Here is a 7,608-nt window from a genome sequence, read left to right as displayed (position 1 = left end):
TCTAAAGCGCAAGCTACTGCCAGAATTCGACGACGCAGCCGTTCCACCAAAAGAAAATTCGACCAAGAAACCAGACGTACCGCCTCACAACCATAACAGAGCGGCCGTGGACACTGCGCACGATCCACGCGAGCATCCGGATAAAAAGACCGGTGCAGCCAGGTCCATATATGGATCTAGAAGACACACCCGAGCGCAGGACTATGGTTACCCAAACGCTCATAAAAGCCAGATACCAGTTCGGAATCAACCCCGGATACAACAACAACCGACTACATGACACAATGCGTCCAGATATAGAGGGGCTGCTCACCCCCTGTGCTTCACCGAAGAAGTACTGGACCATGAATTCCCACAAGGCTTTAAACCTGTGAATATAGAAGCATACGAAGGCACGACAGACCCAGGGGTCTGGATCGAGGATTTTATCCTGCATATTCACATGGCTTGTGGGAATGACCTCCACGCCATTAAATACCTTCCCCTCAAGTTGAAGGGACCAGCTCGACACTGGTTGAAAAGCCACCCCGAAAACTCAATTGGGAGTTGGGAGGAACTCGAAGACGCTTTCAGGGCCAATTTTCAAGGGACATATGTCCAGCCTCCGGATGCAGACGATCTAAGTCACATAATCCAACAACCCGGAGAGTCCGCCCGCAAGCTTTGGAACAGATTCCTCACTAAGAAGAACCAAATTGTCGATTGTCCGGACGCTGAAGCCTTAGTGGCTTTCAAACACAGCATCCATGACGAATGGCTCGCCCGACACCTCGGCCAAGAAAATCCAAGGACAATGGCAGCCTTAACAAGCCTTATGACCCGCTTTTTGCGCAGGTGAGGATAGCTGGTTGGCCCGTAAAGGCACTAGCGACCCCAGCACATCCGAACTAAGGGATGGTAACGGGAAGCCACGGCGTAATAAAAACAAACGCCAAAACAAGGCAGGGAGCCCGGATAACACGACGATCAACGCCGAATTCATGGGCTCTCGACCTGATCAACAAAAGAAGCCATTCAAAGGAAGTAAAGACGGACTGTCCGGTCTGAACAGAGTCCTGGACAGACTATGCCAAATTCATGGCACCCCGGAGAAACCTGTGAACCACACCCATAGAGAGTGCTGGGTTTTCAAGCAGGCTGGCAAATTAAATGCCAAACACAAGGGGAGGGACGCACCAAGCGAAGACGAGGATGAACCTCACCAGCCGAACACTGGGGTACAGAAAAACTCCCGCCAGAGGTTAGAACAGTAAACATGATCCGCGCGACTTGCACATCCACGAGAGGGCATAAACGCGCGCCCATAGAAGCGCACGATGTAGAGCCCGTCGTACCCACGTCTCACTACTGGATGTCTCGTCCGATCACTTTTGATCACATGGACGGCCGAACTAGTATTCGGCACGTAGGATCACAGGCCTTGGTGCTTGACCCACTAATCGATGGATACCGTCTCACCCGCGTCCTCATGGACGGCGGCAGTGGTCTCAATTTAATATACGAGGATACTGTCCACAAAATGGGGATAGACCCATCCAGAATTAAACAAAGCAACACCACCTTTGAAGGGGTGATACCAGGCGTTGCGGCCTGCGCTAGGGGCTCCGTCGTGCTGAAACTAACATTCGGCTCCCCAGGCAACTCCAGAAGCGAAGAGCTGCTCTTCACTATCGCGCCTTTCCAAAGCAGCTATCACGCATTGCTCGGAAGAACGGCCTTCACCCGCTTCAACGCATTGCCACACTATGGCCACCTTACAATTAAGATGCCCGGTCCCCGTGGTGTCATCACCGTTAACGGAATCATAGAGCGCCCTTCACGCGCAGAGGAATACGCGACGGCCCTGGCGGCCGGACTATAAGCGGCCTCCAGTATTAGAAAACATGATTGGTCATTACGACCGCAGACACGGTTAGACGAGTCCGGTTGCCCGGATAAATTCAAACAGGGCACCGTATATGCAATACCATGATGAAAACCAGGGGCTGTCTATATTTAATACAGCCCCACGCTTGGCTCTACCTTATTGGCAGGCCAACAGTTTACACTTATATTATTAATCATACTTATGTTGCACCCTCCTACGAGTTTTTTCTTTTTACAGACAACGTTCGTGTGATACCCTTCCAGGATATAGCACATCGGAGACAAAGGCGCAGACGTGCAGCAGGGCCTCGTGCAACAGGTTTCTTTTTTGATTAAGCCCCCGTGTAAACCTTTTCTACTGCCTCTTGTTGTTTAACCATCCCATGGGTCCTATACCCACAGAGGATACTGTCGTTTTTGGCATTTGGCCACGGCAGACTAAAATGCACGTACCTAGAAATAAATGGTTTTAAATAGGCTCTTGTCAGCCTATCTTCTTTTACAAAAGACCAAATACCCTCGGGAGTGTTCGGCGTCACGAGTTTGGCCTTATATGCATCAGCTTCGAATCATGTCTTTGGTCAAAATGTTGGGTTTGCCCGGCTCCTGGGTTTGCCGCCTTACGTTCCGCTATCATCCGGCTAAGGCAGGCCAAAGGAGAACTACTGCGATTGTGCCCTGGTTATTTCGGATGAGCGCCTCAGTAGAGAAAGCCGAAAACTGACCGTCATGATACAATGAGAGACTGTTCAACCACTCGAAGACTCCCGGCCTTAACGAAGGTCCGTTTCCCGGCCATGTACACACGCGCCCGTATTCGGATGCATGTGGAGGTACCAGGGGCTACATAGTAGCCCCAACATTAGACTCCCCATGGCTAAGCGAAAGTGTTACAGCTATATAGTCCGGTTGCCTAGTTCGGCGTGCGATCACCTCCTTAACGGACCAAGACGTTGGATCAAGTGTGATTATGCACATATTTTTTGCCAACACCCCCGCATTGTCCGCGAGGGGGCTGAAGCCAACGACTGCTATCTTTCAGACTACTTATACATATAAGAGTAGCTGCAAAAGGAGGACAATCATACTTCTGGGCAAAAGTATAAACATAGCCTCATAATTAAACTAAACATTGTTTTCTACAATGATTCGACTTATCACTCGAATAAAACACTCTTCGAGCACTGCGCCTCTATCAGGCGGGCGCCCTCTGTGACTTGCGCCAAGTAGTGCTCGGCCGGATGTTGGCCTCCCGCCGGATTTTGGCTCGCTATTATAGTGGCCTCCATATCCGTCCAGTAGGCTTTAACGCGGGCTAGGGCCATCCGTGCACCTTCTATGCACACCGACCTTCTCAGGGTGTCAATCCGGGACACCGCTCCAAGGAATTGTTGCACTAAACCAAAGTAGCTGTCTGGCTTAGGCCCCTTCGGCCAAAGATGGTCTATTACAGACTGTATTGCCAGTCCGGACATCCCGTGGAGCTCCGCCATAGCAGCCACCTTCTCATTCAGTAGCAGCGGGCGAGTGGGAGCATTAAACTGCGACTAGAAAAGCTTCTCCACTTCTTCATCGCCTTGACCCTCGAAGAACTTGACAGCGTCAGCTGTACTATTCGCCAAGTCCGCATATGCGTCCGCAGGACTCATGCGAGCCGCCAGGGAAGCATACTTCGGATCCAAGAACTTCGTCCGCAGTAAGTACGAGCCCCCATCCACGATTTTGTCAGCTTGTTGGAGCTCCTCCCGCATACTCCGGATCTCGGTCCGCATCTCCTTGGCGGCATTACATGCCTTGTCCAGCTCGTCCGAACTAGCCTTATTCTCCTTTTCAAGGAGGGCGTACCGGTCGGCGGCATTTTTTTAACTCTTCAGCCATTTCGTCTATCTTTTCCTCGCTTCAGCGATGAGCAGCCTGTTCGGCTCTCAACTCTTCGGCCGCCTTTAGGGCAGCCGCATTGTTAGCCCGAGCTTGTTCCTTGGCTTGAGCAAGTTCCGCCCTCAGGGCTTCCACGGCAGCAGCACCATCTGCAGTGCACACATATTGCATTAATATTACGCCGCTTTGGCAATTTCCTAAATATTATAATAAAAAAAACCATGCACATACCCTGGGACTCCTCAAGTCGTTTATTCACCAGTGTGATATCGGCATCGATGGATCCAATTTGGCTCCTTAGCTCGGCAACTTCAGCAGACTGGTCGGCTGCCGGATCCTTGCATACCTGCGCATATTTACGGCGCAACCATTAGTATATGATCCCCCGTTTGCCGCCTATGGCGGGCAACCAGAGTCTCAGGGGCTACTATCTATAGGGAGCACATCTAGCACGTGCTTCATAACCAAAAAGTTGTGCATTTTTCACTACATACCTCAAAGCCTTTGAGCAGGCTTGTAAATGCCTCATTCAAGCCGCTGGTAGCGGATGAAATCTTTGTGAGCACCATGCTCATTAAAGAGCGGTGCTCCTCCAAGAGCGCGGCTTGCTCCAGATGGCCCGTCAGTACGTCCGGCCGGACATTGAACTGCACCGGACTCTTCTCATCGCCCCCCGTAGGAGCCGAACGCTCCGGGCTTAGGGCGGCTGACGTGTTTGCCTCCGGCTTCGGCAGATCCGGACTCCTCCGTGACGACACTTCCGTGTCGCCCGCTTCATGAGGCGGAGAGCTGGGTGGAGTCTCGCTCTCCATCATCTCCGGACGAAGGTCCCCCGAAGACGAACTCTGTTGAGAAGAGCTGCTCGCCAGACTACAAAACACGAAGTTCTAGTTATGGATCTCGGAGTAACACTACACATTCGAATTGATGAATAACTTATGACTCATTGGAGGTCTGGCCTGTTGGTGGGCATGACGTGGTGAGGGCGCCCGTCGCGGCAGAGCCCCTTGGTGATGTTTTCTTCCCTTGCTTGGGCGTCTCCGCCTCCAAATCTTCGGAGGCGGCCCTTTTCTTCTCGCGTGGGGAGTAGGCTTTGACCTCCCCTTCCCGGCTATCCTCCATAGGAGGGGTAGTGACTTCCCCGGTCTGGATGTGCAGTGCGTGAAGTTCAACTTCACTGCCCTTTCCTTCGCCTTTCCCTGAAGGGATTTTGCTGAGCGTCCGGTCCAGCATCTTTGCAATGGTTGGACCAGGCAGGCCTTCAGGAAGTGGCGCCGGACACCTGATTCTCTTTGCCTTGTCGAGCCATTCCTGGCCGCGGAGGGATTGATAGAATAACAGTTATGATAAATATAAATGCAGTGTCTGGCTTTAAGGTTACTTACTTGGGTATCTAGGCGATTGCAGCTTAGGCCCGCGTCCTCGGTGGTGTCCGGACACTTTACTTGTGGTCCAAAGAATAATTTACACATTCCTTCGAGCTTCAGGCCGAAGAAGTGCTTAATAGTCCGCGGACCATCCGAATTAAATTCCCACATCCGGAGAGGACGACGTTTGCACGACAGCATCTGCCGGACTATCATCACCTGCATTATGCTGACAAGATTTATGTCCCTCTCAATAAGCTCCCGAATACGATTCTGCAGTTCTGGCACGTCGCCAGCAGGCCCATAATTCCGTCCTTCGTCGGTCCAAGACGCTAACTGTGACGGAGGTCCCGAGTGGAACTCGGGGGCAGCTACCTACTTTGTGCCTCTGGGAGCAGTGACATAGAACCATCTCCATTGCCATACGTCGGATACTTCCGGAAAAGAACCCTCTGGCCATGGGGCATCGACGTTCCTGCTTATTATAGCGCCTCCGCACTCCGCATGTCGCCCCTCGATCATCTTTGACTTCACATTGAAGGTCTTTAGCCATAAGCCGAAGTGTGGGTTGACATGGAGAAAAGCGTCGCACACGATAATGAAAGACGAGATATGGAGGATAGCGTCTGGAGCCAGATCGTGGAAATCCAAGCCATAGTAGAACATAAGCCCCCTCACAAAGGGGTCGAGGGCGAGTCCTAGGCCTCGGAGGAAGTGAGGAGTAAACACGATGCTCTCATTGGGCTCCGACATGGGGATGACTTGCCCCGGAGCAGGAAGCCTATGCTGGATATCAACAGTCAGGTATCCGACCTCTCTAAGCTTCGCAATATCCTCCTCTTTAATCGAGGAGGCCACCCACCGGCCAGCTGCGTCAGAACCGGACATACTGGAGGATCTTTGGGGTTGGAGCTTAGGTTTTTGGGCGATGGAGCTCGAGGTGTGAGAAGGAGCAGGAGAGGTGGAGACGAGGCGTAGGCCTCGACCCCTTTATAAAAGGGATGAAAACCAAGAGTCCTCAGCGTGGCCGCTTGAGACTTATCTAAAAAACACGGAATTATACCAACAGTCGCCGTGGTGTCGCATATGCCTATATTGATGAAAGATCCCGTATTAAGGGGGACACGATCTCTGCTTTGGCAGGACGTGCCGATAAAACCGCCTCGCGACGCGTGTCGAGGTGGAGCAGGAAAAGCTGGTTCGTGTTGGACCAGGTCACGATGCAAGGGCACGACGTACGAAGATTGCCAACAGAATGGATTTATGCTAAGGGTGTGTGAAGATCATCTTGCAGATCCGGACACAACCTACGTGTTCGATAATCACCTTGGAGTATTCGGAGGAGGAACCCACCTTGCAATGCCGAAGACAAGACTGAGCGCCGGACTCATCATCATTGAAGCCTTGTTCAGGGGCTACTGAGGGAGTCCTGGATAAGGGGGTATCCGGACAGCCGGACTATGTACATCGTCCAGACTATAGAAGCGTCAAGATACAAGACTCAAGACTTCGGCTTGTGTCCGGATGGGACTCTCCTTTGCGTGGAAGACAAGCTTGGCGATCCGGATATTATGTTTCCTTCCTTGTAACCGACTCCATGTAAACCCTAGCTCTCCGGTGTCTATATAAACCGGAGAGCATGGTCCTTAGAAGGCCGATCACAATTACAATCATACCATCATAGATTAGCTCTTAGGGTTTAGCCTCTACGATCTCGTGGTAGATCTACTCTTGTATTCCACATATCTTCAATATTAATAAGGCAAGAAGTAGGGTTTTACCTCCATTGAGAGGGCCCGAACCTGGGTAAACATTGTGTCCCTTGCTTCCTGTTACCATTAGCCTAAGACGCACAGATCGGGAGCCCCCTACCCGAGATCCGCCGGTTTTGACACCGACACCCGTTACGAATTACCTTATCACAAAACTATCTGTTATCGATAATTTCAGTGCTTGCAGAGAAAACCTTACTGAAAACCGCTTGTCATTTCCTTCTGCTCCTCGTTGGGTTCGACATTCTTACTTATAGAAAGGACTATGATAGATCCCCTACACTTATGGGTCATCAGGGTTACACGCCTTTCTTCATGGTTTACGGAGGAGAGGCGGTTCTACCTAGTGACATCCGTCATGACTCGCCCCGTGTGGCGGCTTACGTTGAAGATGATAACGAACAAGCCCGTCAGGATGCACTTGACCTGTTAGATGAAAAGCGTGACTTGGCAGCAGCCCGCATGATGATTTACCAACAGGACATGCGGCGTTATCACAGCCGCCGAGTTAAGTCCAGAACCTTTCAAGAAGGTGACTTGGTGCTCCGGCTCATCCAGGATCAAACTGATGCACACAAGTTATCCCCACCTTGGGAAGGGCCCTTTGTGGTCAGCAAGAACTTGAACAACGGGTCATATTACCTTATCGATGTTCGAGAGCACAAAGACTCACGTAAGTCGGAGGAATAGACCTGCTGTCGGTGTCAAAACCGGCGGATCTCGGG

This window comes from Triticum aestivum, chromosome 7B, assembly GCF_018294505.1.
Source record: "Triticum aestivum cultivar Chinese Spring chromosome 7B, IWGSC CS RefSeq v2.1, whole genome shotgun sequence".
Taxonomy (NCBI): Eukaryota; Viridiplantae; Streptophyta; class Magnoliopsida; order Poales; family Poaceae; genus Triticum; species Triticum aestivum.
Note: the sequence above shows the minus strand (reverse complement) of the source record.